Here is a 23,998-nt window from a genome sequence, read left to right as displayed (position 1 = left end):
ATTTTATATTTTATTTTGTTCATGTGATAAGTTTTTTAATCTTTTATATTTTAATTATATTTTATATTTTAATCTTTTTTTTCTTTATCCTCCAATTTTATTTTTCTTTTTTTTTCTTTTTTTTTTAAATTTTTTTATTATTTTTTTTATTAACTTGAGTATTTCTTATATACATTTCAAGTGTTATTCCCTTTCCCAGTTTCCGGGCAAAGATCCCCCTCCCCCTTCCCCTTCCTTATGGGTGCCCCCCTCCCAACCCTCCCCCCATTGCCGCCCTCCCCCCATAGTCTAGTTCACTGGGGGTTCAGTCTTAGCAGGACCCAGGGCTTCCCCTTCCACTGGTGCTCTTACTAGGATATTCATTGCTACCTATGGGGTCAGAGTCCAGGGTCAGTCCATGTATAGTATTTAGGTAGTGGCTTAGTCCCTGGAAGCTCTGGTTGCTTGACATTGTTGTACTTTTGGGGTCTCGAGCCCCTTCAAGCTCTTCCAGTTCTTTCTCTGATTCCTTCAACGGGGGACCTATTCTCAATTCAGTGGTTTGCTGATGGCATTCGCCTCTGTATTTGCTGTATTCTGGCTGTGTCTCTCAGGAGCGATCTACATCCGGCTCCTGTCGGTCTGCACTTCTTTGCTTCATCCATCTTGTCTAATTGGGTGGCTGTATATGTATGGGCCACCTGTGGGGCAGGCTCTGAATGGGTGTTCCTTCAGTCTCTGTTTTAATCTTTGCCTCTCCCTTCCCTGCCAAGGGTATTCTTTTTCCTCATTTAAAGAAGGAGTGAAGCATTCACATTTTGATCATCCGTCTTGAGTTTTGTTTGTTCTAGGGATCTAGGGTAATTCAAGCATTTGGGCTAATAGCCACTTATCAATGAGTGCATACCATGTATGTCTTTCTGTGATTGGGTTAGCTCACTCAGGATGATATTTTCCAGTTCCAACCATTTGCCTACGAATTTCATAAACTCGTTGTTTTTGATAGCTGAGTAATATTCCATTGTGTAGATGTACCACATTTTCTGTATCCATTCCTCTGTTGAAGGGCATCTGGGTTCTTTCCATTTTCTGGCTATTATAAATAAGGCTGCGATGAACATAGTGGAGCACGTATCTCTTTTATATGTTGAGGCATCTTTTGGGTATATGCCCAAGAGAGGTATAGCTGGATCCTCAGGCAGTTCAATGTCCAATTTTCTGAGGAAACTCCAGACTGATTTCCAGAATGGTTGTACCAGTCTGCAATCCCACCAACAATGGAGGAGTGTTCCTCTTTCTCCACATCCTCGCCAGCATCTGCTGTCACATGAGTTTTTGATCTTAGCCATTCTCAAAGGTGTGAGGTGAAATCTCAGGGTTGTTTTGATTTGCATTTCCCTTATGACTAAAGATGTTGAACATTTCTTTAGGTGTTTCTCAGCCATTCGGCATTCCTCAGCTGTGAATTCTTTGTTTAGCTCTGAACCCCATTTTTAATAGGGTTATTTGTTTCCCTGCGGTCTAACTTCTTGAGTTCTTCGTATATTTTGGATATAAGGCCTCTATCTTTTGTAGGATTGGTAAAGATCTTTTCCCAATCTGTTGGTTGCCGTTTTGTCCTAACCACAGTGTCCTTTGCCTTACAGAAGCTTTGCAGTTTTATGAGATCCCATTTGTCGATTCTTGATCTTAGAGCATAAGCCATTGGTGTTTTGTTCAGGAAATTTTTTCCAGTGCCCATGTGTTCCAGATGCTTCCCTAGTTTTTCTTCTATTAGTTTGAGTGTGTCTGGTTTGATGTGGAGGTCCTTGATCCACTTGGACTTAAGCTTTGTACAGGGTGATAAGCATGGATCGATCTGCATTCTTCTACATGTTGCCCTCCAGTTGAACCAGCACCATTTGCTGAAAATGCTATCTTTTTTCCATTGGATGGTTTTGGCTCCTTTGTCAAAAATCAAGTGACCATAGGTGTGTGGGTTCATTTCTGGGTCTTCAATTCTATTCCATTGGTCTATCTGTCTGTCTCTGTACCAATGCCATGCAGTTTTTATCACTATAGCTCTGTAATACTGCTTGAGTTCAGGGATAGTGATTCCCCCTGAAGTCCTTTTATTGTTGAGGATAGCTTTAGCTATCCTGGGTTTTTTGTTATTCCAGATGAATTTGCAAATTGTTCTGTCTAACTCTTTGAAGAATTGGATTGGTATTTTGATGGGGATTGCATTGAATCTGTAGATTGCTTTTGGTAAAATGGCCATTTTTACTACATTAATCCTGCCAATCCATGAGCATGGGAGATCTTTCCATCTTCTGAGGTCTTCTTCAATTTCTTTCCTCAGTGTCTTGAAGTTCTTATTGTACAGATCTTTTACTTGCTTGGTTAAAGTCACACCGAGGTACTTTATATTATTTGGGTCTATTATGAAGGGTGTCGTTTCCCTAATTTCTTTCTCGGCTTGTTTCTCTTTTGTATAGAGGAAGGCAACTGATTTATTTGAGATAATTTTATACCCAGCCACTTTGCTGAAGTTGTTTATCAGCTTTAGTAGTTCTCTGGTGGAACTTTTGGGATCACTTAAATATACTATCATGTCATCTGCAAATAGTGATATTTTGACCTCTTCTTTTCCGATCTGTATCCCCTTGATCTCCTTTTGTTGTCTGATTGCTCTGGCTAGAACTTCAAGAACTATATTGAATAAGTAGGGAGAGAGTGGGCAGCCTTGTCTAGTCCCTGATTTTAGTGGGATTGCTTCAAGTTTCTCTCCATTTAGTTTAATGTTAGCAACTGGTTTGCTGTATATGGCTTTTACTATGTTTAGGTATGGGCCTTGAATTCCTATTCTTTCCAGGACTTTTATCATGAAGGGGTGTTGAATTTTGTCAAATGCTTTCTCAGCATCTAATGAAATGATCATGTGGTTTTGTTCTTTCAGTTTGTTTATATAATGGATCACGTTGATGGTTTTCCGTATATTAAACCATCCCTGCATGCCTGGGATGAAGCCTACTTGATCATGGTGGATGATTGTTTTGATGTGCTCTTGAATTCGGTTTGCCAGAATTTTATTGAGTATTTTTGCATCGATATTCATAAGGGAAATTGGTCTGAAGTTCTCTTTCTTTGTTGTGTCTTTGTGTGGTTTAGGTATAAGAGTAATTGTGGCTTCATAGAAGGAATTCGGTAGTGCTCCATCTGTTTCAATTTTGTGGAATAGTTTGGATAATATTGGTATGAGGTCTTCTATGAAGGTTTGATAGAATTCTGCACTAAACCCATCTGGACCTGGGCTCTTTTTGGTTGGGAGACCTTTAATGACTGCTTCTATTTCCTTAGGAGTTATGGGGTTGTTTAACTGGTTTATCTGTTCCTGATTTAACTTCTATACCTGATATCTGTCTAGGAAATTGTCCATTTCCTGAAGATTTTCAAGTTTTGTTGAATATACGTTTTTATAGTAAGATCTGATGATTTTTTGAATTTCCTCTGAATCTGTAGTTATGTCTCCCTTTTCATTTCTGATTTTGTTAATTTGGACGCACTCTCTGTGTCCTCTCTTTAGTCTGGCTAAGGGTTTATCTATCTTGTTGATTTTCTCAAAGAACCAACTTTTGGTTCTGTTGATTCTTTCTATGGTCCTTTTTGTTTCTACTTGGTTGATTTCAGCTCTGAGTTTGATTATTTCCTGCCTTCTACTCCTCCTGGGTGTATTTGCTTCTTTTTGTTCTAGAGCTTTTAGGTGTGCTGTCAAGCTGCTGACATATGCTCTTTCCTGTTTCTTTCTGCAGGCACTCAGCGCTATGAGTTTTCCTCTTAGCACAGCTTTCATTGTGTCCCATAAGTCTGGGTATGTTGTATCTTCATTTTCATTAAATTCTAAAAAGTTTTTAATTTCTTTCTTTATTTCTTCCTTGACCAGGTTATCATTGAGTAGAGCATTGTTCAATTTCCACGTATATGTGGGCATTCTTCCCTTATTGTTATTGAAGACCAGTTTTAGGCCGTGGTGGTCCGATACCACGCATGGGATTATTTCTATCTTTCTGTACCTGTTGAGGCCCGTTTTTTGACCAATTATATGGTCAATTTTGGAGAAAGTACCATGAGGAGCTGAGAAGAAGGTATATCCTTTTGCTTTAGGATAGAATGTTCTATAAATATCCATTAAGTCCATTTGGCTCATGACTTCTCTTAGTCTGTCGACATCACTGTTTAATTTCTGTTTCCATGATCTGTCCATTGATGAGAGTGGTGTGTTGAAATCTCCCACTATTATTGTGTGAGGTGCAATGTGTGCTTTGAGCTTTAGTAAGGTTTCTTTTACGTATGTAGGTGCCCTTGTATTTGGGGCATAGATATTTAGGATTGAGAGTTCATCTTGGTGGATTTTTCCTTTGATGAATATGAAGTGTCCTTCCTTATCTTTTTTGATGACTTTTAGTTGGAAATTGGTTTTATTTGATATTAGAATGGCTACTCCAGCTTGCTTCTTCTGACCATTTGCTTGGAAAGTTGTTTTCCAGCCTTTCACTCTGAGGTAGTGTCTGTCTTTGTCTCTGAGGTGTGTTTCCTGTAGGCAGCAGAATGCAGGGTCCTCGTTGCGTATCCAGTTTGTTAATCTATGTCTTTTTTTGGGGGAGTTGAGGCCATTGATATTGAGAGATATTAAGGAATAGTGATTATTGCTTCCCGTTATAATCATATTTGGATGTGAGGTTATGTTTGTGTGCTTTCATTCTCTTTGTTTTGTTGCCAAGACGATTAGTTTCTTGCTTCTTCTAGGGTATAGCTTGCCTCCTTATGTTGGGCTTTACCATTTATTATCCTTTGTAGTGCTGGATTTGTGGAAAGATATTGTGTAAATTTGGTTTTGTCATGGAATATCTTGGTTTCTCCATCAATGTTAATTGAGAGTTTTGCTGGATACAGTAACCTGGGCTGGCATTTGTGTTCTCTTAGGGTCTGTATAACATCAGTCCAGGATCTTCTGGCCTTCATAGTTTCTGGCGAGAAGTCTTGTGTGATTCTGATAGGTCTCCCTTTATATGTTACTTGAACTTTTTCCCTTACTGCTGTTAATATTCTTTCTTTATTTTGTGCGTTTGGTGTTTTGACAATTATGTGACGGGAGGTGATTCTTTTCTGGTCCAATCTATTTGGAGTTCTGTTGGCTTATTGTATGTCTATGGGTATCTCTTTTTTTAGGTTAGGGAAGTTTTCTTCTATGATTTTGTTGAAGATATTTACTGGTCCTTTGAGCTGGGAGTCTTCACTCTCTTCTATACCTATTATCCTTAGGTTTGATCTTCTCATTGAGTCCTGGATTTCCTGTATGTTTTGGACCAGTAGCTTTTTCCGCTTTACATTATCTTTGACAGTTGAGTCAATGATTTCTATGGAATCTTCTGCTCCTGAGATTCTCTCTTCCATCTCTTGTATTCTGTTGGTGAAGCTTGTATCTACAGCTCCTTGTCTCTTCTTTTGGTTTTCTATATCCAGAGTTGTTTCCATGTGTTCTTTCTTGATTGCTTCTATTTCCATTTTTAATTCCTTCAACTGTTTGATATTGTTTTCCTGGAATTCTTCAGGGATTTTTGTGTCTCCTCTCTATGGGCTTGTACTTTTTATTTATGTTTTCCTGGAATTCTTTCAGGGATTTTTGTGCCTCCTCTCTATGGGCTTCTACTTGTTTATTTATGTTTTCCTGGAATTCTTTCAGGGATTTTTGCGATTCTTTCAGGCATTTTTGCGATTCCTCTCTGTAGGCTTCTACTTGTTCTCTAAGGGAGTTCTTCACGTCTTTCTTGAAGTCCTCCAGCATCATGATCAAAAATGATTTTGGAACTAGATCTTGCTTTTCTGGTGTGTTTGGATATTCCATGTTTGTTTTGGTGGGAGAATTGGGCTCCGATGGTGCCATGTAGTCTTGGTTTCTGTTGCTTGGGTTCCTGCGCTTGCCTCTCGCCATCAGATTATCTCTAGTGTTACTTTGTTCTGCTATTTCTGACAGTGGCTAGACTGTACTATAAGCCTGTGTGTCAGGAGTGCTTTAGACCTGTTTTCCTCTCTTTCAGTCAGTTATGGGGACAGAGTGTTCTGCTTTCCGGCGTGTGGTTTTTCCTCTCTACAGGTCTTCAGCTGTTCCTGTGGGCCTGTGTCTTGAGTTCACTAGGCAGCTTTCTTGCAGCAGAAAAGTTGGTCTTACCTGTTGTCCCGGGGCTCAAGTTCGCTCGTGGGGTGCTGCCCACGGGCTCTCTGCAGCGGCAGCAACCAGGAAGACCTGTGCCGCCGTTTCCGGGAGCTTCAGTGCACCAGGGTTCCAGATGGTCTTTGGCTTTTTCCTCTGGCGTCCGAGATGTGTGTGCAGAGAGCAGTCTCTTCTGGTTTCCCAGGCTTGTCTGCCTCTCTGAAGGTTCAGCTCTCCCTCCCACGGGATTTGGGTGCAGAGAACTGTTTATCTGGTCTGTTTCCTTCTGGTTCTGGTGGTGTCTCAGGCACAGGGGTCCTGCTGCTCCTGGGCCCTCCCCCACGGGAGCCCAGAGGCCTTATACAGTTTCCTCTTGGGCCAGGGATGTGGGCAGGGGTGAGCAGTGTTGGTGATCTCTTCCGCTCTGCAGCCTCAGGAGTGCCCACCTGACCAGGCTGTTGGGTCTCTCTCTCACAGGGTCTGGGGGCAGAGAGCTGCTGCGGGCCGGGATCCACGGGTGTGGGACTTCCGGTAAACACAGAACGTGCCCGGTTCTACAGGAATTCTCCTTCAGTGTGTCCCAAGCTCACCAGGCAGCTTTCTTGCAGCAGAAAAGTTGGTCTTACCTGTTGTCCCGGTGCTCAAGTTCGCTCGTGGGGTGCTGCCCACGGGCTCTTTGCAGTGGCAGCAACCAGGAAGACCTGTGCCGCTGTTTCAGGGAGCTTCAGTGCACCAGGGTTCCAGATGGTCTTTGGCTTTTTCCTCTGGCGTCTGAGATGTGTGTGCAGAGAGCAGTCTCTTCTGGTTTCCCAGGCCTGTCTGCCTCTCTGAAGGTTCAGCTCTCCCTCCCACGGGATTTGGGTGCAGAGAACTGTTTATCTGGTCTGTTTCCTTCTGGTTCTGGTGGTGTCTCAGGCACAGGGGTCCTGCCGCTCCTGGGCCCTCCCCCACGGGAGCCCAGAGGCCTTATACAGTTTCCTCTTTGGCCAGGGATGTGGGCAGGGGTGAGCAGTGTTGGTGGTCTCTTCCGCTCTGCAGCCTCAGGAGTGCCCACCTGACCAGGCGGTTGGGTCTCTCTCTCACCTATATTTTAATCTTTTATATTTTATTTTATATTTTATTTTGTTATACATATATGTGTGTGTGTGTTTGTGTGTGTGTGTGTGTGTGTGTGTGTTTGGTTACTTTTTTTCTTTTTGTGTGCTGCTTTATTTTGTTTTCTTTATTTGTGGAGGTTTTATTGTTGTATTGCTTATTGTTTGGTTGGTTTTTGTTTGTTTTTTTTCTTAGTAAGAACTTAAATTTGGATGGGTAGAGATGGGGAGAGAATCTGAAAGGATATGGGGTAGGGGAGAAAAAGATCATGAAAATATATTTAAATTTAAAAATTGTTTTAAATGGTTTGGTTATGAGCCTAGTCTTTAATGTCTGAGACATCTGCCTTGCCCTAGTAATTGCTTTAAATAGTAAAAGCAATAAGATAAATAAAATAAAAGTAATAAAATATATAAAATAAAATATAATAATAATTAAAATGAATAAATAAATAATTAAAATACTGGAGTTAAAGTTTAATTTTGTGGCTACAGTGCCAGTACCTGTGATCTTCTGTTACCAGTCAAGGCTTCCAGTGCAGGGACTGGGACACAAACGCAGCCATAAACCTTCCACCTACAATTTGTCCTGCTTGCAAAATGTGCTGGGGAAGTACTGGCACAGAACTTCTGGGAGTGGCAAACAATCAGTGGTCCAACTTGAGGCCCATCCCATTCAAGAAAACCCACACCTAATGGTGCCTGGATCATCAGGGACCCAGCAGCCTAGGATAGAACCAAAACGAACTGACAAAAAAAAAAAAAATAAAAACGTCAATGAAATAATTTACAACGATATTCTGCTATATTCATGGATCTATTCCTAGACTAAGCATCATCAGAGAAACCCATAGCCAAATTTTAAGCCCAAGCTCCAGAAACCCCAGGGAAGGAAGGACAGGAAGGATTGTAGAAGGCAGAAGAGTCACAGACACCATGAGAACATCATGGCCTACAGATTTCACTAAGAAAATCTCGTAAGAGCTCATGAAGACTTAAACTACAATGGCAGAGCCAGTGTGGGTGTGAGCCAGGTCCTCTGCATATATGTTGTGGTGGTGGAGCTTGGCGTTCTTGTGGCATTCCTAGCAGAGGAAATGGGGCTTGTCTCTGACTTTTTGCTTGTTTTTGGGACTCTTCTCCTCCTAATGAGTTGCCTTTTCCAGCCTTGATACAAGGATTTGTGCCTAGTCTTGTAATTTGTTGTGCAGTATTCAGTTGAGATCCCTGTGTGTGGCCTATTCTTTTCTGAAGGGAAATAGATGAGCAGATGATTTGGGTGAGAGGGGGGTAGCAGATAACCTGAGGAGTGCAGAGATGGGAAATTGTGGGAGATATAATGTATGAGAGAAGAAATTTTAAAATTATGCTTTTATTGGGAAAAAAAGATTGGATCTTGTAGTGAATATCAGAAATTTTACCTTGGATACATTTAGTTTTGATGAATATTAAATGTTGGAATTAATATACTGAATGGGCAATTGGAAGAAATGGAGTGGGATTAAAGAAAGAAGTTTGATAGACATTAATTCGTGGGAGGAAAGTTAAAGAGAATCAATCTTATTTAAAATTGCTGATATAGATGATAAAACTAAGGGATTGTATATATCAACAGGAAAAGAAATCCAACAATTGACTCCTACAGGAAATTAGTACTGACCTTCCACCATAAAAAGAAGGCATAAAACTAGAAAGTTATGACCACAGGTGGGTCAATCAGAGTATAATCAAATACCTATGGTAAGTCTTTTATTTTTAAGTCTACTAAAATGAAACAATCAAAATATATTTGTTTAATATGCATTATAAGGGCTCAATTGGACTCAAATTTTGTTTTTTAAAAGTATGAATCAAATTAGCACAACAAGACAAGATACACAGTTCTACACAGACATCAAGGGAAGAAAAGACAATCTAAGGAAAGAAAACTGTACATAAGAGAGGATGGACAACTCGGGTCGGGGACCTTTCAGTGAGATCAACGTTGTGAGGGTTTCCTGTGAAGAGTTTTAAAGATGTTATTTTTCAGAGCTCAGTAGCACTGCAGTACATTTGTTCAAAGAACTATTGATGTTGGGTTCTCTGAGAAGGCTCTAAATAGAGAGCATGTTGGTTCAGGTGTCGTATGGGGCAGACCACTTCTTCCTGGTAGCCTCCTGTCAGATGTTACTCTATCTACATTACAGTGGTATCAGATCTGAGGTACTTCACTGTGGGTGTATTAAAAGGGTTGTCACTGGGGAACTCTAGAGAATTTATTCCCGCGGGTCTTCATACACTGACAGCTGCTCCATAGATGGTTCCCATCTCTTTGAAATGGGAAGGCAGAAATTCCTTTGGTACCAGACATCCTGAGAGCCATTAGCTCCTGCTGTAGAGTCTTGCCAAACATGCCTTGGGTGACTCCTCAGTGGGTTCAACTGCTCTGTGGACAGTGGTGGCATATGGGTTTCAGTTTGAGAAAGATACCCTGGTGGTGCTTGTGGGTAAACTGGAACATGCAGAAAACCTCTGCAACTCCATTTCATTCTTCTCTAGAATTCTTTTCAAGTACTTGAAATGAAACCTGGGCTAGAACACTGGGCCTTCACCACATCAGGAGTGTCAAATAAAATAAAGAGTAACATGGATGGTTACAGGATGATGTGGAGGTACAGATTCCAGAAAAAGAAGGTAGGGTATTGTGAGGGTTCATTAATCTGTGCTCATGTCTTGAATTTGGTTCTGAGGTAATAAGGATCCTGAAAACTTTGGGAAGGAGGATCAGCCAATATCATGTCCAAATGTTAAAAAGTAGGGAAAAGCTTCAAACTCATTGGTATGGGAGACAACTTCCTGAACAGAGCACGAGCGGCTCAGGTTCTACATCAACAATTGATACATGGAACCTCACAAAACTGAAAATTTTGTGTAAGACAAAGGACACGATCATTAGGAAAAAAGAGCAGTCTACTGATTAGTAAAAGATCTTCACCAACTCTACAGAGGGCTAATATCCAAAACTTATAAAGAACTCAAGAAGTTAGACACCAACAACCTAATTAAAAATGGGGCATAGAGGAAAACAGAAGAATCCTGAATGGCTGAGAACCACTTAAAGAAATAGCCAAAGTCCCATTCTAGGGAATGAAAATGAAAACACCTCAGAGAATTCATCTTACACACATCAGAATGGATAAGAACAAAACGCAAATGACAGCACATGTTGGCGGGGATATGGAGCAAGGGGAACACTCCTTCCTCCATTGTGGTGGTAGTGCAAACTTGTATAACCACTTTGCAAATAAATTTTCTCAGAAATTTAGGAATAGTTCTACTTCAAGATCCAGCTATTCTTCTCCTGGGCATATACCCAAAAGGTGCCAAATTATATCATAGATACATTTGCTCAACTATGTTCATATGAGTTTATTTGTAAGAGACAAAAACAAGAAACAACCTAGATGTACCTCAACTGAAGAATGGATAGAAAAATGTCGTACATCTACAAAATGGACTATTATTCAGTAATTAAAAATAAATCATGAAGTTTTCAGTAAAATAGATCTAACTTGAGAATTTCATCCTGAGTAAGGTAACCCAAACCCAAAAGGACATTCCATTCATAGTATATGCTCACTTATAAGTGGATATTAGTTTATATAAGATACCCACTCTACACTCCACAGACCCAGAGAAGCTAAACAAGAAGGAAGGGTCAAGTAAGGATGACTGGATCTCACTTAGAATGGGGAATAAAATAGGAGCTTCATGGAGAGATAGAACTGGGTAGGAGAGAGGATGGGGAGAGGAATGGTGGTTTTTTAGGATCAGGAGTGGGAGAGATAGGTGAGATGCCATATGGCCATGAGAATGAGTGGAAATCTGCAGTTGTCCAGAGTAGGAGTCTCTCTCTCTCTCTCTCTCTCTCTCTCTCTCTCTCTCTCTCTCTCTCTATCTATCTATCTCTATCTCTATCTCTCTCTGTGTGTGTGTGTGTGTGTGTGTGTGTGTGTGTGTGTGTTCGTGTGTGTGCGTGTAGGAGTGCATCTTGAGGACTGAACAAAGACCTGGAATATGGGAGACTAACAAGAATCAGTGGGTGTAACGTTAGCTGAGCCTCACAACAGTGGGGATATGGAACCCTAAGAAACCGTTTCATAGAGTCTGGCAGGAACAGCAGTGGAGCAATCGGGACATCAACCTAACTACGAAACACTGGACCCAAAATTTACTCTGATTACAAGAAATGCTGGAACTGGAATGGAACAGAGACTAAGGAAGTGAATGGCTAAGCAATAACTAGCCCAACTAGAGATCCATCCCATAGGCAAGCACCTATCCCTGATGCTATTAATGATACTCTGTTACCCTTGCAGATAAGAGTCTAGGATGGCAGTCCACTGAGAGACCTCATCCAGAACCTGACTCAGACAGATGGAGAGACCCACAGCCAAACATTGGATGGAGTTCTTTTGTGGAAGACTTGAGGAAAGGATTCACGGACTAGGACTCCACAGGAAGAACAACAGAGTTAACTAACCTGCATCCTTGAGGCTCTCAGAGACTAAACCACCAATTAAAGGATGTACACAGGCTGGAACTAGGCCCCTGGCATATGGGAGCATATGTGCAGCTGTTTTCCTGTGAGTCCCAAACAACTGCAACAGGAGCTATCCCTAAAGCTGATGCCTGTCTGTGGAATCTGTTCCCCTAACTGGGCTGCCTTGTCTGGCTTTAATGGTAGAGGATGTGCCTAGCCCTGTAGAGACTCCAGAGTGGATGAATACCGAGAGTTGGAGGCACTCCATTCTCTCAGAGAAGGAGAGGGAGATGGAGGGAGGTTTTGTGGGAGGGAGACAGATATAGGTATGTAAAGTGCATAAAAAATAAGTAAGACCTGGTGCGACTGCTCCCTGGGAGGTTCTGCCAGCAACTGACCAATGCACATGTGGATGATCGCAGCTAATCACTAGAATGAGCTTGGGAACCATGGTAAGTGAGGGAGTTGCTGGATGGACTGGAGGAACTGAGAATTGCAACACCATAGGAAGAACAATGTTGGCTGGCCAGATCACCCAGTGCTCCTAGGACTAGACCACCAACCAAGGATTGTACAGGGAGGGATCCATGGCTCCAGATATATTTGTAGTAGAGGATGGCCTAGTCTGACATCAAGGGGAGGGGTGTCTGTTGGTCCTGTGGAGATTTGATGTCCCAGCATAGGGGGATGCTGGAGGGGTGGGCAGGAGAGGGTGGATGAGTGGGGAAGCATCCTCATAGAGTCAAAGGGGAGGGGAGAAAGGGCTGATGGAATGGGGTGGTTGTAGAGGGGTAACCAGAAAGGGGAATATCATTTGAGATGTAAACAAATGGAATGATTAATTAAAAAAAGAAAGAAGAAATAGAAAACATATGCCTTTATGGAAAAACAATATAAAACAAAACAATACAAAACAAAACACAATGACCTATGAAATCATACTTGCTAAAATGAATGACCAAGAGGAAAAATGAAGCAACTGCTGCTAAGGGTGTGTTGAAAAGGACAACTACACACTGAAAATGGGGTTTTAAACAAGGTCAATCATCCTGGAAAATAAAATAGAAATTCCTCATGATATTAAAAACAACCATCACAAGATAAAGAAATCATATTATTAATTATATATCCAAATGTGAAATCAATAAATCAAGAGACAAATATAATCTCGTGTTCATTGAACTGTTCTTCAATATATCTGTAAGGTAGAATCAGTCTGAAAATTCATCAGCAGATAAATGCCTAAAGAAAATATAATATACATTCATAATTGAATTCTATTTAGCCTTAATAAGGAAGCAAATCCCATCATTCATGACTGGGATAAATTTGGAAGATGTATCTTAATATAATTAAGTCACAAATAGAAAACACAAATGATAAATAGTCTTATTGTGGGACAAATTTGGTTCATAGAAGTAGTTGTTAGATATCATAAATAAATAAGTTGTCAGAGCTTTGGGCACAGGAGGTTGAAAGATACTGGCAAAATATATTTGGGTAAGAGAATAAGAACTTTGAGATATCTGTTGTAGTATAGATTTGTTATGGCTAGGAATAGTGAAAAAGTCACTAAAATATTTAAATATTTTTCCATAAAATTTAAGTACACCTACCAATGCATTGATTAAAAAGTGAATTTAATTTTTTAATAAAAATATAGTAAATAAAATATAGTTAATCAATTTAAAATTGCAGTCAATATTGTATTTTATATGGAATACCAGAATTTTACTTTGGATACATTTGGTAATTTATATATATTAGTTATTCAAGTTAATATACTAACTAGTCAGTTTTAAGAAACAGAATAGAATTAAGGAGAGAAGTTTCGGGCATAAACATAAATTGTGGAGATAAAAGTAAGAAAAAGGTAGGCAAATCTGTTAAGATAAATGGTAAAACCAAGATTCTCTATATAGGGACAGGGAAAGATGCTGAAAACTTGACTATTAAGAAAAGTACTGACAGTCCAGCATAGAAAGAAGTCATGCAACAGAAAATTACAACTACAAATGAATAAATCAAATTAAAGAACATAGCCAAACACACATGGTAAGTCTAATTAAGTTGTAGCATGGATGCTGTATTTGGTAAATTGAAGATTACTGGAAACTTAAGAGTTCAGATTCACAATGGTATTTTATGTGAAAGCTAGTGACCCGTCCTCTCCTTCCTCCATGAGGACTCTAGGGTTTTCACTATGATCTTCAGGCTTGGCCACATGTGCTTCCACTTGCCAGGTTATCCTGCCATTATGTGTATACTTTTAAATGTACTATTGGATCAAGTGTGCTAATGATTTATTGAGGGTATCTACCATCATGTACATTAGTGATTTCAGGCTACAATTTAAATTACTTATATTAGTTTTCCTGTTATAAAAGCTAGAAAAAGATTTAAAAAGGGGGGGAACATTTAAGCATTCCCTTTTTTAATTCTTTAATTCAGGTAAAGTGCATTGTTATGAACTTGCCCTGTTTTTGATATAATTTATCACTGAAACTACTTGGTCTGGAGTCTTCAATTTTGGTAAGTTTTTATGATTCCCTTCCTTTTAATGGTTCTGTTGAAGACTGCTATACTTCCTTGATGCAATCCATACGGATTTTGTGTATATGTATAATGTAAAATACAAAATTAATCTATATATAGAGAGATATACATATGCACAAAAAATATATAGAGATAGATCAATTTTGGATTTTTGCATTGATGTTACTTTTTTAATAATTCTCCTATTGTTTTATTTCTGAGATGGTCATTGCATGTCTCCTGATCTTTTTCTGATTTTATTATTTTGAAACTTTTGAATTTTTTTTATATTTTATCATTTGGCAGTTTCATACACATATATAATTAATTTACTCATTTTCACTCCTTCCCACACATTACACTATCTCATATTTTTTATTTCTTCTTATATCTAGATGCTTGGCTTTAGATGAATTTGTTTTTCTAACGAACCAAATCTGAATTTTCTCAGATTTTTTCCAACTTTACTTTTCTGTATTTTATTCATTTCTCACCCTACATTTCTGAATTGAAACCAGGAACTAACTTTGGGCTTGATTTGTTCTAGGCTTTGTGTATAGTCATAGGCAGTGAGCAATCTTTTCTGTGAATATCAATGATGCTAACACCAAAATTCCCTGTCAGTGTTATTTGCAGTTTCATTTCTGTTCTTGGGTGCTGTGATCTCATTTAAGTTTCTCAGGGTATCTTCAAATATTTTTTAACACTTGAATCAATGGTTATTTTTGAATTTTATATGTGTTAATATAATGTTTTTATAAACTTCTTGATTTAACTATTAGTGATACTGTGTTTCCTTCCTCTGTACTGAAAAGATACATGGAATTTTTTCACACTGTTAGGAACTGAGAAGACTCTTGATAAGTAGATATTAGCCCAAATGCTCAAATTACCCTAGATGCACAGAACACATGAAACTCAAGAAGGATGACCAAAATGCAAATGCTTCACTCCTTCTTTAAAAGGGGAATAAGAATAGCCTTTGGAGGGAATAGGGAGGCAAAGTTTAGAACAGAGGCAGAAGGAATACCCATTCAGAGCCTGCCCCACATGTGGCCCATGCATATACAGCCACCAAACTGTCAGGAACTGGTTATAGATCTCTCATGAGAGACACAGCCAGAATACAGCAAATATATAGGCGAATGCCATTATTAAACCACTGAACTGAGAATGGGACCCCCGTTGAAGGAATCTTAGAAAGGACTGAAAGAGCTTGAAGGGGCTTGAGACCCCATATGAACAACAATGCCAACCAACCAGAGCTTCCACGGACTAAGCCACTACCCAAAGACTATACATGGACTGACCCTGGACTCTGACCTCACAGGTAGCAATGAATAGCCTATTAAGAGCACCAGTGAAAGGGGAAGTCCTTGGTCCTGCCAAGACTGAACCCCCAGTGGACGTGATTGTTGGAGGAGGGTGGTAATGGGGGGAGGATGGGGAGGGGAACACCCATATAGAGGGGGAGGGGAAGGGGTTAGGGGGATGTTGGCTCAGAAACCGGGAAAGGGAATAACAATCGAAATGTAAATAAGAAATACCCAAATTAATAAAAATGAAAAAAAACTTTAAAAAAAAGGTGTTTTCTTAAATGATCTGCCTTGGCAAATTTTTTGTGCTTTTGGAAAGAAGGTCCATGCAGTTGCTGGAAGTTTAGAGCATGGATGACATAAATAGATACACTACTACTATTTTGTTTATCGTTTACTACTTGGTATTTTTTATTATTTTCTCCCAATCTTTATTTTGCTATGTTTACCTTATTTGCAAGTGAAACTGTTTGCTTTCTTTTTGTTCATATATTTTAGGGTTTTATTTTGTCCCTCCATGATTCCTTTCAACTAATATAATTTTAAAAAGTTTGCTTTGTGTTAATAAAAATTAAACAGAAAGTTTATAGTTTCAAGACCTCTATGTTATTACTAGAATTTACTTCTTTATATTATGTATCTATTAAATCTTTTTCCTTTTCAGTTACTGTGTATACATTTTATTTAATAGTTCATGCTAAAATATGTAGTAATTGCTGTGCTAAAATGCCTGAATTACATTTTATATCTACTCTGTCAAAATTCCTGATATGTGAATTTTCTATATGTACATGTAACTATAGCATTGCTTTTCTTCAACTTCAACAAATTTTACTATTCTTTTGGTGTTTACATTGGTGATTATTTCTCAACACCATACTTTTCCTAACTCAATCTGGATCTCCCATTCACTTTTAAGGAACTGCTTATTCCAAAATGTAAATTTGTTTTAGATTAGTTTCCTTTCATTATGTTATAGGAATCCTTCCAACCTTTCAGGGTCCTCATTTCCCCATTCTGAAACACAATGATGGTATTATGCCGATTAACTTCAACCTGACAAGTCCCCTTTCTCCTTTAAACTTATCTCTGTGTCTATTCATTACCATGTCTCAATACATGGCTCTTTGGGTTCAATTTTTAGGATCGCTATGGCCTTCCTGATTTGTATATTCATGCATCTTTCCTTATGTGGTGGAATTTTTAGAAAATATCCTGTAAAATATGACATTAGCATTTTTCCTCTCTCTTTTCTTTCCATAATTATGTAACATACTACTTTCTGGTATCTGTTGCTCTTAAGCTGCAATTTCAAATGACCAGATGTCAGTCTATTGAAACTCTCATCTGCTTTGTTAATTTGCTGTTGGGATTTTCCATTGAAGCATTTATGTTTGCCATTGTATTACTTAGCGCAGTAATTACATGCCATTTCTGTTCATATATATTTTAGTACATTCTTAAATTTGTTCATAAAATGTATTTGTGATTTACTTTAGGTTATATGTTCAGCTAATTTAGCATTTTACTATTTAAAGCTGTTTACAAGAGAGTAATAAATCTCCATTTCTTTTAAACTTTTTTCTTTAAAACTTTCATCAAATATATTTCTTTATTTTTACATCTGTGTATTTTTCTGTGTACCATATCCTTGCCATGCCGGAGTTTAGTGGAGGACATCAGATCCCCTGGAAATGTAGTTACAGATGATTGTTAATAATGCAGGCACTAGAAATTGAACCCAGGTCTTCCAGAAGAGCAGTTGGTGCCCTTAACCACTGAGTCATCTCTTCAGCACCAACATATATTACATTTTGATCTTATTCACGATCATCCTTCAACTTCTCCTAGAGTCATGCTCCCTTCCTTATTCAACCAACTTTGCATCCTTAAAAAAAAAAAAAAAAAAAAAAAAAAACACTAATTTTCACTTGTATTGCTTATCTACACTTTAGTGTATGATCTTCCTCTGGAGTGTGGTCTTTTTTTTTCGGGTTAGACCTTTAATTATACTCTCTTTTCTTCCTCCAATATTTAATTGACAATAGCTCCTGAGCTAAGATGGAACTTTATGTCGGTTGACGTCAAGGTGATACATGATTGGACAATAGAGTGTGGGGCGGGGACAAAGTTTTTGTAAAGCTAGGTAGAGGAGGAAGGAGAGAGATCAAAATGGAGTCTACTGAGGAGGATGGTTCAGATTTGGATGAACTATATCGATTTTATCTTATCCAGGTGGGTGATTTATATCTTTATCAACTGGCAGTGAATTTATTGTGTGGATGAATTGTAGATTGAGATTTTAACATACAAATCGAATTACTAAGTTATAAGTGTTTAGAACTTTGATTTTACTGGGTAAAGGAGGACAGTGTGTGATAGAAATGACTGAAAGGCACTTGGAGCATATGGATCTGTTTTGTTGCTCCACCCCCCCGGTCCCTCAGTGAGAACATGCAGGGCCCGCAGAAAGAAATGTGTGTATGTGTGTGCGTGTGTGTGTGTGCGTGCGTGTGTGTGTGTGTGTGTGTGTGTGTGTGTGTGTGTGAGCGCGTGCCAGGCATGGTAACTACTGCGTAAGGGACCGCGTGGAGAGGGTGGCTAAAAGGAAGACAGCCAGGAGTGGGCAGCTTGTGGCGGAGTAGCAGTCGCGGATCTGGCTCACAGGAACTGAAAGAAAATGGTCTTTTTTTTTTTTTTAATTTTATTGCAACAACTTTATACTGACCTCCTTACTCCATGATGAAACTTTCCAAATTGAGCTTACACAGGTCTTGTGTGTTTCATTTTAGCTACTTTGAATTTATGTATACTAAACCCTGCAATATATTGAAAACACTTTCTTTGTAGTTATGAACGTACCATCTCTAGTTTTCATAACCTTTCTGAGCCCTCTTTCATAAGGATCCCTCGGTCTTGGGAGGAAGGATGTGTTTTTTTGAAGTAGGAACTATAAGGGTTCCTTGGAAAGTCAGTTGGATGGTGTTTTGCTGGGGGAAACACGTAAATGAACTTTTCATTAAAATGGTCACAGATGTGAAAGGCTAAGGCAGATTCCTGAAGTAATGTTTAGCTGAAGCAGACACAGGAGAAAGGAAGCTCTGATAAAGCAAATACATGAAAGGACACTTGATGAAGTATTCTTTGCTAGCAACACTCACGCACAGATGGGAGTTGCTCCAAAGAACCTTTCTAAACAGGTCAACTTTCTCCTAGCCCATATCCTTTCTTTTTTACTACCTCTGGTGGGTGGTAAGATGCATAGGAGGCAACTCAAGCAATGGCCATTCAGAGCCTGACCCACATGTGGCCCATATATATACAGTCACCAAAACTAGCTAAGATTGATGAAGCTAGAAAATGCATGCTGAAAGGAACCGGATATAGATCTCCTGAGAGACACATCCACAGCCTGTCCAATACAGAAGTCAATGCTAGCAACAAAACACTCAACTGAGAATAGGACCCCTTTGGGGGGAATTAGAGGAAGTATTGAAAGAATTGAAGGAGCTTGCAACCCGATAAAAACAACAATGCCATCCAAGCAGAGCTTCGAGGGACTAAACCACTACCGAAAGACTATACACGGACTGATGCAGGGCTCCAACTGCATATGTAGCAGAGAATAGTCTCGTTGGCCACCAGTGGAAGGGGAAGCCCTTGGTCCTGCCAAAGTTGGACCCCCAGTGCAGGTGAATATGGGGGATGTATAGGAGGAATACCCGTATGGGGGAGGGGAGGGAGTGCGGACTTATGGACAGGAAATCGGGAAAGGGAATAATGTTTGAAATGTAAGTAAAGAAATATGTCTAATAAAAAAATTTAAAAATAAATAAATAAAAAAGAAAAAAGTGTTTAAGATCCATTATTAAACATAAGGCTTGAAAAAAAGATAGTTACGTACTCTGAAGTTTCCGATTTTATACATGACGATAAAGTTTACGGTCTCTGTGCTAATTAATCACCATGTATAGCAAGAAGTTTCTATGTTGAAGATTGAGAGATGAGTACCAAAATAAGTCATTAGGAGTCTGTTTACACTATGCTAATTTTACATAGTAATACTTATTGGTTCCCATTTGGTACTATATTCTGTCTAGCCACAGGTTCTTGGACCAAACATTGGTATGTGTGATATGAGTTGAAATTTGTAAACCATCCTGAAATTTAAGCACATTCTTATAGTGCTCCTCCCTTGTACCTGTCTCTGCACTGTAGATGACAACAACAGTGATACATATGATGGCTGATCTCATTGAGAAAGGAAGTTTTTCATAATGGATTCCTTTCTCAACCTGGTCACTCTCCTGTGTATTAGAGTCACTTTAGTAAAATTTTCACACCACTGATAACAGTACACTGACATACACAGTATTTCCACAGGTTTCTTCTTAAAGAAAAATATCTACATGTTTATTATATGGAGAAAGTACTGATCAGTATTTAAAATTAACTTCTGAATTTTCTTTATATGTTATTATGATATGTCTTAATCCTTTTGAATTTTTGTTATTATGAGACTTTCCCATGTAATTGAGTCTTAAACATACTACAAAGATAGCCTTTGAGTCCCTGACCTTCCTGCTTCTACTTCTCAAATGATAAACTCAGTCATACACAGTCAAGTCCAGTTCCTTTCATCATCTTTTCAAGCCATTTTCAAACATTAAGCACTTAATTAAATTTGGATTTCTATTTGAATGTTTGTGCTACCAAAAGGCCAACCCAGAGGAGACATGATCAAGTAGCTCTGCCTTTCATTCTACCTGCCAAGATCTTGGAAGATCCAAACAGAAGTGAGCTGTATGCTGTCCTCTGTCTTCCACTGTCAGGATGTCAGCTCCATCTGCATTAGGCTCATTAAAGCCCCAAGAGCATCTATGCCCAGGGTTTTATCTGATCCTTCCTCCAGGAGTCCTGCTGGTGACATCAGAGTTATTAGGCAAAAACCAGTGACAATCAGATGTTTAAAGGACAGCACAAGAACACAATCTACAAATGCCAGGACAATACAACGCCACCATACCCCAGCTTTTCTGCATCAGCAAGCCCCAGATAGCCTAACACAGACGAAGCAAAGAAAAAATGATCTCAAATTCAATCTTATTTTAATATTCATTCATTCATTCATTCATATTCTGGATGTTGATCCTCTCCTCCTCCCAAAGTACTTCACACCATTCACCCTCCCCTTCAGCTCTGAGCAGGTGCACCACCTCACCACCCAGCATCTTCCCAACCATGGCGCATCCTTTCTTTACTGATGCCAGAAAAGGCTGTTTTCTACTACATCTGTTCTGCAGATCTCCAACCAGCCATGTATGCTCTTTGGTTGATGGCTTATGCTCTGGAGCTCCCAGGATTCCTGGTTAGTTGGCATAGTTACTCTTCCTACATTCCCCTTCAATCCTTCCCCTAACTCTTCCACAGGGGTCCCCAACCTCAGTCCAATGCTTAACTGTGAGTATCTGCATATGTCTTAGTCAGCTCCTGGTAGAACCTCTCAGAGAACAGTCATGTTAGGACATCTGCAAGCACAACTTATCATCATCAATAAAAGTGTCAGGATTTGGTGCCCACCCATAGGATGTATCCCAAGTAGAGCTGATCAGTGGTCAGTTGTTCTTCATTCCTTCAGTTTCTACTCAAAATTTGTCCCTACATTTTTCTTTTAGGCAGGAACGATTTTGGATTCAATATTTTGAAGGTGGGGTGGTGTCTCCAACCTTCCACAGGCAGGCCCTAACTAATGACTGGAGGTAGTCTCTTCAGATTCCATATCCCCACATTGGGCATTTAACCTAAAGTCAACCTCATTGAGTCCTGGGTGCCTCCCTCATATCCCAGGACTTTGGGGCTTTCTAGAGGGGGAGCCCTCACTCCCACCCCTGGCAGCTTCATATTTCCATTCATTCTTCTGGACCCCTTGATTTCATTTCTGTCTGCCCACATACCTGATTCTACTCTACTTTCCCCTCTCCCCTCTCTCCTCCCACCAGGTTGTTCCCTCCCCCTGCCTCCCCTGATTATTGCGTTTCCCTTTCTATGTGGGATTGAAGCACTTTCCCTTGGGTCTTCATTCTTGTTTAACTTCTTAGGGTCTGTGGCTTATATCATCGATATTCTATGCTTTGTGGATAATAACAAGATATCTATGACTTTGGATCTTATTTTGGGCCTGTCCTTTGGGTCAGTATGATATTTTCTAGTTCCATAAATTTGCCTGAAAATTCATAACGTCCTTGTTTTTAATAGCTGAATAATATTCCATTGTGTAAATTAACCTCATTTTCTGTATCCATTTATCACTTAAGAGACTTCTGGGTTGCTTCCAGTATCTGGCTGTTACGAATAAATTTGCTATGAAGAGAGTGAAGTATATGTCCTTATGGTATGATGGAGGATCTTTTGAGTATATGTTCAGAAGCAGTATAGCTGAGTCTTCAGATAGAACTATTTCAAATTTTCTGAAGAGCTCCCAGATGGATTTCCAGAGTGATTATACCAGTTTTCAACCCCACAAGTAAATAAATAAGTAAATAAATCCCATAAAGGTATACTGGAAAATACAAACAGGTGAAGAACATGAATAAAAGTGTTTAAGACCTGAAAATGGAAAATATAAATAATATACAAATTGAGGGAATATTGAATATGAAAAACATAGGGAGAAAACAGGAAGTAGAGACATGAGCATCCCCAACAGAAAACAGTAGATGAAAGAGAGAATCTCTGGTATATTAAATACGATGGAAGAAATCAATACATCTGTAAAAGAAGATATTAAATCTAAAAAGTTCTTAACACACAACATATAGACATTCTGGGAAACTATAAAAAGACCAAAGTTAAGAAAAAGAAGAACTAGAGTAAAAGAACTAGAGGATTCCAAGCTTAAAGGACCATAAAATATTTTCAATGAAATCATAGAAGGAAATTTCCCAGCCTACAGTGAGAGATAGAGATAGAGAGAGAGATAGAGATAGATAGATAGATAGATAGAGAGAGAGAGAGAGAGAGAGAGAGAGAGAGATGACTCAAGAAGGAAGGTGGAATAAATACTCTATTACTCTATTACCCCATAAAATAGATTTTCAAAGAAAAATAATCAAAAGAGATGTGGAAGGACACTTTATACTCATCAAAAGAAAAATCCCTCAAGATGCTATTTCAATTCTGAACATTTTTGCCCAAAATGCAAGAGCACCCACATTTAAAAAGAAAAATCACCACAGCTTAAATCAAACATAGGATTCCATACATTAATAGTGAGAAACTTTAAAAACACTACTCTTACCAATGGACATGTCATTGAGAGAGATTCAAAAGAATATTCATTTTTCTCAGCATCTTGTGGAAATGTCTCCAAAATTGACTATATAGATGGTCACAAAGCAAACCTTTAACAACAACAGAAACAACAGAGAGCCTACAGACTAATGAACAACTCTCTATTGAATGACTGCTGTGTCAGAAAAGAAATAAAGAAATAAATTAAAGACTTTCTGGTATGCAAAGAAAATGAAGGCGCAGCATACCCAAACTTTCAGGACACGATGAAAGCACTGCTAAGAGGAAATTTCCTAGCATTAGGTGCCTTCATAAAGAAATTGGACAGCTCTCATTCTAGCAACTTAAAAACACACCTGAAAGCTCTAGAAGAAAAAGAAACAAGCACGTCCAAGAAGACGAGATGACAGGAAAAATCAAAATTTGAAGTGAAATTAATAAGAAACAGAGAACAATACAAAGAATCAAAGAAATCAAGAGCTAGTTCTTTGACAAAATCAACAAGATAGACAAAATCTTTGCTAAATTAACTTGCAGAGAAGAGAGATAGTATCCAAGTTAGCATAATAAAAAATGAAAACAGAGAGATAACAATAGACACTGAGGGGTTGGGGATTTAGCTCAGTGGTAGAGCACTTGCCTAGCAAACGCAAGGCCCTGGGTTTGGTCCTCAGCTCCAAAAAAAGAAAAACAATAGACACTGAGAGAATCCAAGTAATCATTAGGTCCTACTTGAAAGAACTGTATTCCACAAAGTTCAAAAATTCGAAGGAAATGGATGACTATTTTTCATAGATACCACTTACCATTCAAGATTAGGTAAACTAGTTCAAGATGCCTATATCGTTTAAGGGTTAGCAACAGCCATCAAAAGTCTTTTGACCAAAAAGAAAAGCCCAGGGCCAGATGACTTTAGTGCAGTATTCTACCAGACATTCAAAGAAGAGCAATACTAATACTCCTTAAACTCTTCCACAAACTAGAAACAGAAAGAGTACTGTCAAATTCATTCTATGTGACCATAGTCACTCTGATACCTAAAGCAGAAAAAGACTCAAAAAAAGAAGGGAAT

Source organism: Rattus norvegicus, chromosome 4 (assembly GCF_036323735.1).
Source record: "Rattus norvegicus strain BN/NHsdMcwi chromosome 4, GRCr8, whole genome shotgun sequence".
Taxonomy (NCBI): Eukaryota; Metazoa; Chordata; class Mammalia; order Rodentia; family Muridae; genus Rattus; species Rattus norvegicus.
This window is presented reverse-complemented; position numbering follows the sequence as displayed.